General features: G+C 40.3%; 1 long non-coding RNA gene across 1 annotated transcript in view; it reads right to left on the bottom strand.

Annotated features, from left to right (window-relative positions):
* Nucleotides 1-5,829: 5,829 nt before the first annotated feature.
* Nucleotides 5,830-11,545, bottom strand: part of LOC121074832 — a 165,382-nt gene continuing 159,666 nt past the window's right edge. The window contains exon 4 of the long non-coding RNA XR_005822554.1: nucleotides 5,830-6,006. This is a non-coding gene — a long non-coding RNA (uncharacterized LOC121074832). The remainder of the gene's footprint in view (nucleotides 6,007-11,545) is intronic.

Raw genomic sequence — 11,545 nt, 5'->3', positions numbered from 1 at the left:
ATATATGCACTAACAAATACAAAACGTGTATATTGCACCAAATTGTAACTGAAAATATTGTAAGATCAGCATTGATTATCCTGACAACGTATGACAGATTCAAACAGGTTTTAACAGTTTGTTTTCAAAGTTATCTAAAATAAAATCCCCCCTAAGTACAGTTATATTGTAAATTATTTTTGTAAAGGCCAGATTGATTTTTCTAAGAAATTAATGATCAGAAGAGGATGAATGAATCTACAGACAGTTTTTTCCTCAGGAACAGGGGGACAGACACACACACTCTCCTTGCATATATATCATTTTTGTTATTATATATTCAAAATATGTGCATGTGTGAGCATATATATGCACACACAAAAATATAAACAGAAAGGAAACCACAGTTGTGGTAGTTTCTGTTTGATTTCAATAGTATAAATCACTTTTCAAATGTCTATTATTAATTGATGCAGTAATATGATGAATATTCAGGACAGTAACCATAGTACAGATTTTGCAAGTATACTTACATCAGCATCATTGCTATATTAGAGCTATAAGAAGACCCTTATTCATTTTTAAAAACAGATAATTAAAATTGAAGCATAGCAATATATGCTGTCATCACAGTTGCCATGTAGGACTCTTGGGACTGGTCCATGAGGTACCCACCATGTCAGCTGCCTGGGTAGAAGCTTAGAAATTTTGATGGAGGGAAGGTATACGTGGGGAAAGAGAAGCAATTCAGCCTGCTTTGAGTCCTGATCCATCTTGGTCCACAATAGATGGTGATCCTCTTCCAAACATTCCTAATAATCAATCTATTGTATATAGGATTTATACGATCTGAAGAGAAACCAGAGTATATATACTCGTCTCATGCAAAACAAAACGTCTGCCTACTATCTTGAACTAATGACATGTGGGACATTATCTCCCATGTTATCTATCCTTACCAGCCAAGCAGTCCAAATGCAGTGGTCAGCTCAGCACCAGTGCTGTGCCCTCCAATGTAACAGGATAATGGATATTGATTGCAGGGGGCTGCAAGGAGCTATCATGCGGATCCAGTCCCCAGAGTAGGACAGTATTGATATCAGTGGCATAAGCAGCTGTCAGAGCCAAACAAGCAGGCTTTTAGCTGAGGACCGTGCTGTAAGAGGTCAAAGAGCCTGGCAGAGGACAAGCAGAGATAGCCCAGGGCTGATAACACTGTTGTTCTCCCCTTGTAGGCAGGCTCAGCAGGGAAGGATGCAGCATCTCTTTTAGCTGCCATGAGCCCATTGGTGTGATGATGCAAGGCTGTGCCTGGAACCTCCCTTCCATGGTCAGAAAGCACCAGGATATGGGGTCCTCCTAGGAAGGGTAAATCCCATTCAGGAGGCTGTGAAAGTACAGTGTTTTCTCGTTTGAGTCCCAGCCTCAGCAGAGACCAGTACAGCACTTTGAAAGAATCCTGAATAATTGCACCAAAGCATTGAGGCCTTAGGGCTTGGCTAAATAAGTGAATTCCACTTAATGCTGATCGTAAGAAAAAGGGTAAATTAGATGCATAGATTTGTTGGGCAGATGAAAAAAAGTAAGGTTGTATGCCTGTCCACCTTCCAGAAAATAAAGATCTCTGCTAAGGCCTGTTACTTCAGGATTTCTCAATGCATGATTAAGCTGAAGCATTAGTGACCTCAAGGAAGGAGGAGGAGAAAGAGGAAGGGAAGCAGCTGCCCAACCCTTCCACTGAGTGGAATTCAGGACTGGATCAGACACAGTAACTCCATTGACTCAGGAAAATAAAAATACATTCATTCAGAAAGATTATCTAATCAGTCTAAGTCTGGATATTAGGTCAGTGGATTACCTCAGTCGATCGCCAGTCTCAGCAAGTCCTTCATCTCCAAGGAGCAAATTAAGAACATGCACATTCCAGATCACAGCATTTTTACAGTCCTCATCATAGCCAAAAAGCAAAAGCTGGGTGTAAAACTGTCTCTCTATAGCCAAATCACACACAAAGCGTGTTGTAAATCAGCTTCACCCCAGGGAAGGCGAGCTGTAAACTACCTATCATTTTACATGGCTACATATAACCATCATGGTGGAGGAAACATGAAAAGGTCAAGAGATTTTTCTAAACTACCTACGTCTCTGGAGTAGCTCAAGAAGCCACATAATCTAAGGTCCTCAGTTAGTATCTGTGTCTGCTGTTTTTTTCCATATGGAAATGAACATGTAGCTTTCTAACTGCCTTCAGCTTCTGCTGAATTAAACACATTCCAGCGTCTCTAGAGCAGCTCTTAGGCAATTGCGCTCCCCCTTGCATTCTCATGGGTAGTCCTTCTGGGCGAGAAAATACATAACGAAGCCCTCAGCTGACAATCTGGGAGGCCTGCCACTGGTTATTGCCATCAGTTATTTTTCAACTGATTCAAAGATAACACAAAGACTGAAAGCTTGTAGCTACTTCTTTTGAGAAAACAGCTTGCTCAAAGTCAAAACAGTTCCTCTTCATCCTGAGGATTACCCGAGAGTTTTCAGTAACCTACTGGAGACCGACTCAAAATTAAAAAATAAAAAATAAATAAAAAAAAATCTTTTTCTTGCAATATTCTATATTCTTTTCCAAAAATAAACATGCAAATGAAATTGCAGTGCAACTGACTGAAACTTTCTACAATTGCTCCAGGTTCATAAACATTTCATGAACTCAGATTAAATTTCAATTACAATGCAAATACTTCCATGAGTGGCAGAATGAAAGACACTTGTTCTACCCTGGCTTTGTATGTGTAGTCAGGTTGCTTGGGACCTCAGGAGGTACAAAGCTCCAGCTGAACATGCTGCCCCAGGTGGGACGTTCTCTGTCCTGCAAAGACTGCCAATATCTAAGGAGCCTTTCCAACAGTGAGAACGACAGCACACCTTCCATTTCAACAGAAACGCTTGGCCAGTAGATTCATTATAGGGCATAGCCTGACACAGATATAAAAAACATACAGAGATCTGTGATCATAAAAAGACTATTTCCAAACAGGCTGAAAAATATTTTGGTACAGTCAGAAGCAACAACAGGGGCAGGCCGAGCCTACGTGAACAGTTAGTTTCCCTGTCTGCCACAAAAAAGACATTTTCCTGCAGCTCCTGGCTAAGCTGCCCTTTGCACAAGTTGCCTGGTTTTCCATCTGCTTCAGCTAAAGCTCTTTCATACCTTGTATACTGCTGCTTTCTCTCTTTCAGCTGTTACTGAGCTCACCTTCTCCCCACACTGCAGACACATTGATGTTCTGGTCCCTTTGCTAATTCTCATTAGCGATGGCATTCACAGCTCACGCCACCACTCCCAGCAGGGCAGGCAGACCCTCCCCAGCCCCTGATTTCAGCTCCCTAGGCTCTCCCCAAGCCCTCCACCTCGCTTCTGCAAGGTTAGGGCTCTTCAGCTGTGCTCACACTGCCCCCTGTCCCCAGACAGGTCTCTCACCGTTCAAGTCCTTGAATCATGACTTCTTGTTCCTCCAGATGATGCACCAATGCCTCACGTTGTGCTTCTTTGTCATCCTCACATTGTATGTTCCTTTCTGCAGTGAACATAACTTACTTGTATTGCACACAGTGCCCAGCAAATTTAGGGGACTATTTTAATGTGAGATAAATAATTACTATAATTAACAGAAAAACAAAATACCTCCTGCCAATTTGTCACAACTAAACACTTCTTTCCTTGCCAGATATTTTCATATTTATGACATGTACATATAAGATCCCTCTTGCTTCTGTGTAGGGACATGCATCTCCCATTACCAGTAATGGGAATTATGTGTGTTCACTGAGGGGAGACTGTAGTCTACCCTGGCTTGTGGGCTATGCTAGCTGTGGCTGTGCTTTATCGGATCATATGGAGCATGCCAAAAAAAGAAAAAAAGAAAAGAAAAAAAAATCTTTTCCTTCTTCATTGTTCACAGAGAAAAATATGTAGGAAGCCCCTGAATACAATCATGCTTTTAATTAAGTGATATTTGCAGGTGCTATATCACTCCTATTTCCTATAGCCATTTCTAAAAGAGCAATAACAAAAATTATCTGCAAAATAAAGTGATTAGGGATCAAAATTAGCTAGAGTTACTAGACTGATGAGAAATTTAAAATGAGCAATTTTAACAAACCACATTTTGAAACTGTAAACATCCTTGTATGGGTAGATGCTGAAAAATACTAAACTTCATTTCACTATCAATTTTCTGATTCATCTGAAGAAGTTCATTATCTGTTAAATTGAAGGGAAGCCTCCCACAGAGGAATGCTATCTAAAGATGGATGTGTTTGTGTGTGAACGGATAGCCTTTCTTAGCTGTTTATCAAAAAAGACATTCATAGACTAGTTACTATATACTTCACTACTTTGTAAATATAAAGTACAATACATACATACAATCATATGACAGTGGTTCATTTTTGTCATCTGGTTTTGGCACATTAATACAAATTTAGTCCAAACATCCAAAGTTATGCTGCAAGTAATGCTGCCATCTGGTTTTAATGAATATCTGGGGTCCATTTTTCAGTTAAGCTTTTCTTATTGTGCTTGTGTGTAGCTTTTTCCAAGCTATCTGCATAATTGCTTAAAGATTTTACTGCAAAATTCATATCCTCACTGTGAATGAGGGAGAAGGGCAAAAACCAGGATGACAAAGGCTGAAATGAGGTGAAAGGCAAATTCAATTTTTCCTTGCACCATAGAAACCTCGTCAGGACTAGCTTTATCTGGTAATCCACATTTAAACTTTAACCTGTAGGGGGGCTCTTTGTGTTAGTTAATGTAAGCATAAAAAGAGTCTGAACCACTAATCAGATTAATCATATTTTGTGAGACTCAAAAGCTTCATTAAAAGGACCTCGTTTCCAAGCTACACATTTCAGAAAGGGAAAAAAAGTTGGCTATGAAAAGGAAAGAGTAACACTGAAATTCAAAAAGACACAGACTGTGTGTCTCCTGGAATTAAACCAAACAGAGTAAGAACTGGAACAACACCCACCTTCATAATATACACCTTGACCATGCCAAAACAATTAGGACATTTTACTATTCAAATTTTGCATTCCCTACATTTACAAAGCTTTATCTTATGCACAAGAGAGAACTATTTATTAGGTAAATATGATAAATGTCTTCCCTTTTCTCATGTTTATGGAAGTCTCCCTCTCCACTGAAGCAATCATATTTCCTAAGTATTTCAGGCGACCCCTCAGAGACAAGAAAATCTGAACTTCAGAAGAATAAGAACTGGAACCTGTCATCTGTAGTCAGGTTATTTACAGCCATGCAAGAAACACCCCAGTTCCCTAAAGAGCATGAAAGTGAAAGAGCAAGATATTTTCCCAAGTTAGCACTGTGTTGTATTTGTTTTCAAAACCAGTGTAACTCTATTTTTAATTAAAAAAAAAAAAAGCCACAAATGAAATTTCAGTGAGGTTTTGTTTGCGCCTTTGGAACAAAGCATGGTTTAAGAGTCAGAATCCCAGTCTCAGAATTTTGGTCATTATGTTCAACAAAAAGAATTTGCACTTAAGGCAATGTGAAGCCCAGTCAGTGGAGCTATTGTGGAGTTAGTGAACACCTGAAACCAGAGGGAACAATGATGCAAATGAATGACAAAGCTGAAAGTCTTACATTCAGAAAGTTACTTGATGCTGAGCAAATGAAACACTTAAATAAACGTTTAAATACATGACATTTAGAGAGAATGTAAGAGGTGGGCAAAGAAATCAAGACATGACATCACTGGGAAGATCACTTGAAGTTACAAATATCCATTTTCCAATCATGGAACTGGGGAAGTGGACTTAGTCTCACCTTTGTTTTCCAAGCAAGATGGAGCATCCTTATGCTGATTAACAGCCAAACTGTTTCCTCATATTTCACCATCATATTTCAATTTTTCTTTTTCCATAACTTGCCAAGATCTCTTCATGTTCCTGTAGGCTCCATGATCCTCCATGCAACAGGTAAGTTCAGTCCTGGGCCACTTGGTTAACCTAAAAATACATTTTAATACACACACTGAATTCTCCACTTGATGTGGTTAAGCATAAATTAATATGTTTTTAAATGTCTATTTACTAACTTTATCCATAATTGTACTGAGACTATACTGCCTGACATAGTTATACTGAAAGGCGCTGTTCGTAGCCTGGGTAAGGAGACAGCAGGTGAGGGGAGGAGAAACCTTCTGCAGAAAATGACCAGTCACCAAGAAATTCTCATTACACTGCAAATCGCAGAATGGACAGACACAGCTTGGGTACACTAAGTCCTTCTCCCATCTTCATTTTTGTGGAACCGATGTCCAGTCACTGCATGTGCTGCAGGGGCTTCAAAGAAAACACAGCAGTCCAGCTTTTCTATGCTCCACAGGCCTTACCCTGTGCACACAGGTTTATCACAAGCTTTCATTTTATGGCTGCATTTCTGAGCGTGTGCCACTGTGTGCCATTGTGTGCCCTGAGGTCTTCACAGTTTCTTTATCAAACCAAGCAGCTGTCGAAATGTGCCTCAGCTTCGTCCAGCACACATTCCCCAGCTTTTTCTTCCAAGGAAAAGGAGGGGAGAAAGGCCAGTCAATGCCAAGGTCTTGCTCACTCCAGTGAGGAGCTGGGATGCAGCCAAGGACAGGCTCACAGGTTCCTAGCATAGATGCAGACTACGATACCATTGAATTCCTCAGAAAATATCACACAAATCTAAGTTACTTATGAGTTGACTTCAGCACATGTTTGCACCACTGTAAATGTGGAGCAACTGCACTGGCTTCAGCAGGATACTTCAAAGTCTAAGCCAGTGCAACCTAGAGCAGAATCTAGCCCTTCAGATAAGCAAGAAATGCTGTCCTAAAAGTACAGAAAAAAATAATTGCCTAAACACACACACACACACAAAACCAAACATTCATAGGTCTGACCTACAGATATGACTTTAAATTACCCAAATCTAACTCTAAAAATGAGAAAAGCACTAGGGTGCATTGTTATTATTTATCACCATTTTGTGTGGGGTCAGGTTTACTCAGCCTTCCTCTCTCACCTTGTTTTATGGTGAATTCCAGTGGAACCCACACAAACATTCTCAGAGAGCACAGCACAAACAACTATAATGAAGAATATCCCATATCAGCTTGTTATCTGAGCTGTGGTACTTCCCAGTCCATAGCAGGGCAGAGTTGATGGCATTAGCTTTCAGCGCTGCTGTCAGTCTGCTCAAACTGCTGGGGATGGTCTAGGCTTCGGGCTTGCCTTCGCACTGAGCTGAGCCGGAGTTGTTCACATGCACGTGTTCACCACATCTTAGCTGAGGCTAATGACTAGTCAGGAGGAAGCAACCTACTGCAGCTCTTCTGACTACACTCCGAGTATGTTTCTTACTTTAGGAATTGGGAGTCTCAAAGGTGTAAAATCACATGCCCGTTCCCACAAATGTTTGTTTTGGTGACCCTCACAGAACTGGACTCTTTGAACTCCATGTTTGCACTCACTCCTCCTGGCTGTACTCCATTTGCAATTCAGCCACTGGGGTGCAGGGGTTAGAGCTGGGTGCCCTGGTTGCTCTCCCCTACAGCAGTGCAGGTCATGCACAAAGCCTGGGTCACCTTTGTTGCCACTTGTGCTTCTACCTCAAGAGGACACGTCCATTTCTGAGAGATAGAACCACAGAGGCATGCAGCAAACTTCAAAAGCTGGAAGGGTTCAGAATTACACTCATCAGCTCACGCAAAACTCTATCTTTAAGAATCATTTTAATTCTGGGCTCGGGTAATGGCATCCACTAAGACCACGTGGAAAAACAAACAAACAAAAAAACAACACAGCTGATTCAAGCTAAAATGTCCACATTTGTTCAGCCAGAATCTAGTAAATGCACATTTTGAAATTTGTTTTTCACAGAGATCTTAAGAATCTCTGTGACAGTATGATGTTAGTCATTTATGAATGTCCAAACCTGCTTTGCTTTAAATTTGTCAGTCTGTCAAAACCCAAGCAATTGAGAGACTGCTGAGACTGCTGCCTGATGAGAAGGTCAGGTCCACATTACCTGAGCTGCATAACGTCACTTGTCTCTGCTCACTCCAGAGCAGAATTTTCCCTCTTCAGGAAGAAAAGCTATTTAACCCTGTCAGCAATGTACGTTCAAAACCCTCTGAGATAATTCATATTTGGTTGCAAAAGCCTATACTGATCTCCAATAGGCAACAACAATAAAAAAGTAACATGCTTTATTCCTATTTCTATAAGAGAAATTCTTTTTAAAAGCAGTACAAACCTTACAAATTCCAAAGACACCACTGGAATGCCCACAGGAAAGCAGCAGACCCAGTGCTTTCACCACTTCAAACAAAAAATTTTGGTTTGCAAAAAGAAACCCCTCTCTTTTCTGTAGTTCTAGACTCTGCAGATCATTAGTTTGGCAAAGATCTTTTGATCATTTGCAACTCCTTGGTAAGAAGTCACCTTTGTTTCTTTTCTTTGGCCTCCCTCTCTCCAAGTTAAAACTCACGCAGACCAAAACAGCACTGCTGAGCTCAGCAGCATTGTGGAGGAGGAATCTGTGGCACCCTAAGGCCTGATTGTATAAAAACATGTAACGTTACCAAGAGAGTGGAGCAGGGACACATTCCCATGACTGCTTGGTAGGGCTTCATGCCTACCAGGCATGTGTGAAGACAGCTTCACACCTATGAATATTGAGAAGAGTCAGACCCTCTACTCTGTTCTGAGATCTTAAATAATGATGGGGACACAAGTATGAAAATCTTTGCACTCAGAGAGCAAGAAAAAGAAAACACATAGGAAAGGTAACAATAGACAAAATTTGCATTTTTTTTTCTATGTTACAAGTAATAAGGATGCATTTCTTCCTTCCATCTCCTGTCACCCACCTTCTGTCCTTGCTGCACCACCATGAAAACACCCCTATCTCCAATCTTTTAAGTACTTCCATGAAGTTATGTCATCTAGTGTACTTTAAGACACAAACATTACGTGGCAACCTCCAACAGGGGAAGAGTAAACCAAGTTCCCTTTACTGTCAGGGCTGCCCCAAACACAGGAAGGATTTCTGTCCTTCAAAATTCCTGATAAGAGTGACTCTGCACCGGGAAATGCAAAATTCATCTCATAACCCAGTGAGGTTCTGTAGAGAAAGCCTAAACCTACACATTTGGTTAGAGTGGGTTTCAGTGAATGTAATGGCCAAAAATATAGAAAAGGATTGTTCCTTGAGTCTCATAAAAGATCTGAAGGGGAAGAAAGAGTACAAAAGATCAGGACAGTTCCCTAAATTGTCTGGATGTGATCTGAGCCAACTCCCTGTTGTTTGGATTTCTGTTTACCCTTGCAAATCTGAGTAGACAGTTCACCACAGAATCCACTGGTTTGCTATATTTCAGAATGTTATTTCAGCTGGGGAGCCACTGGACAAGCTACGAGCAATTTTGCAGCTGCAAACATGTATAATGTCTTAGTCTTTTAGTGACAAAGTGGCATTGTATTCTTGAGACATAATGCTGTAGTACAGTGTTTTATTCAGATGGTTAAGGTAATAAAATAATAGTTTTCTATTGTCCGAATTGCTGTTGAACCAAACAGCTCATTTCTCTACCTCAACATGAAGAGAAATAAGGTATTTTTCCAGTGTTTGGCACCAAAAGAGTATTTATAGAATTATTCTAGTTATGGCCCCATCTGCATCCTGTTCCACTGTTAACTGCATAGAGGAAAGAGAAACAGAACTGCACAATAACAGAGGAAGGACAAGCAGACAAAAAACGTACTCTTAGTATTTTCCTCTCTCTTATACAAAATCGGATTTCTAAATATAATCATCTACTGTCTCATTTAAGAGGCTGCACTTCACCCATGATGAGAAAGCATTGGAATTTGCTCTATTGAAATCGTAGTTGGAGCATATTGCTAACTCATGTTTGCAAGCTAGTATCACCTAAATTACAGTTTTATGACACACTCGTAGAAAAAGGTTATGCACAGTGAAACCTAATTTTAACTAGCAATGTAGTAGTCAGTTTAGTTGGAAAATTTAGCCACTGAGGGAAAGATGCTTCTAAAAGCCACATTGTCTGGAGGAACAGATACATTGCTATCTTTCAGACTATTCTATCACAGGCCTTAATCGTAGTCAGTACTTTATAAACTGCTTTTTGTAATGAAACAAGCATTAATCCATTCTTATAGATTACACACAAATCTCGGTCACTCTAGCACAGTCCCACTCTGTTCCTCACTCATCTCTTGCATTGCAATTTCCATTCTTTTAAATGCTTAAACTCTTTCCCCATAATTTGCTTGTAAATATATGAAACCCTTTGTATTGTCATTCTTCACCTCTAGGTTCCACCCACTGCACGCATGCAGAAATGAGGTTCCACAAGGCTAAATGAGTTGCGTAAGTTCGAGGATTGAAAAACGAATTCTATTACTTTCAGTTCTATGCTTGGGCCACAGTTTCTACAACAGAAACAGAAACTAGACAGAATGTAGACAAACAAACTGCTGCATTTGCCTGGCAATTCCTTTTAAAATGGCCACTGATTATTTACATCTCCCTTCCTGAGGGTCCAGGTTGAGATCACCTTAAGGAACCTCAGACTAAGTGCTCAAGATCAGTGGCATATTTGAAATCTTTCCCTAAAGTTGCTCTCATGTTTGGTTTGAAAACTAATAACTGCTAACCTCATCGTGCACCTGGTGAGGAAATGGTGCTGGGATCCCTGATGTCGGCAAGCCCCATTCTCCTCCCTGGACCAGCAGCACATTTCTCTCATCTGTCAGCAAGAGAAGCAATGAGAGCTGTGCCTTGGCCTTCACAGTCCAGCAGAGGATCAAGTCTCTTCTGGAAAAATATGCACTTCTAAACTTAAAAGGGCTCATGACAAATAAGCCAGAGACATTAGTGTCAGTACCAGGTTTTGGGACCTGGGTAAAAGCGTACTGAGTTTAGAAATAAGGATATGAAGCACTGCCTGAATATTGAGTGTTAATTTAATATAAGGGACAAATACAGTCTGGTACCTAACAGCCCCTTCTCTTACTCTTCTGTCTGTAACTCCTTCAGCTCTCCACACAGATAGATATTCTGTCTTCTTGAAACAATAATCACATAGGTGAATTTTCCAGTATTTTCCATTATTGCAAAACTATTTTTCCAAACTATTTTTCTTAGGAAAACATATAAAAGGGCTTCAGAGCACCATAACCTTTAAAACATAGCAGAAGAAAACAAATATGTTCCAGCAAAAAATCAACAATTTTACTTACATAGTCACGTATGAGCAATGACGTGCAGCTGGCTGGTGGTGGGTCACCTGCAGAAGAATTTGGAGGGTCTCTATTTAAGAACTGGGAAGTTTGGATTAGAAATGTGCCTGACTTGAGGGAGCTTTAAGCAATTAACTCTGCACATGAACAAAAGTGAAGCACAAAGAAACACTAATTGGAAGAGATCATTAATGCAATCCATCCACATTCTCCATCTATACACTCATTACCTACTGACAACAGCAGTAGG

The sequence above is a fragment of the Cygnus olor genome, chromosome 9, assembly GCF_009769625.2.
Source record: "Cygnus olor isolate bCygOlo1 chromosome 9, bCygOlo1.pri.v2, whole genome shotgun sequence".
Taxonomy (NCBI): domain Eukaryota; kingdom Metazoa; phylum Chordata; class Aves; order Anseriformes; family Anatidae; genus Cygnus; species Cygnus olor.
Note: the sequence above shows the minus strand (reverse complement) of the source record. Positions and strands in the feature narration are given on the sequence as shown.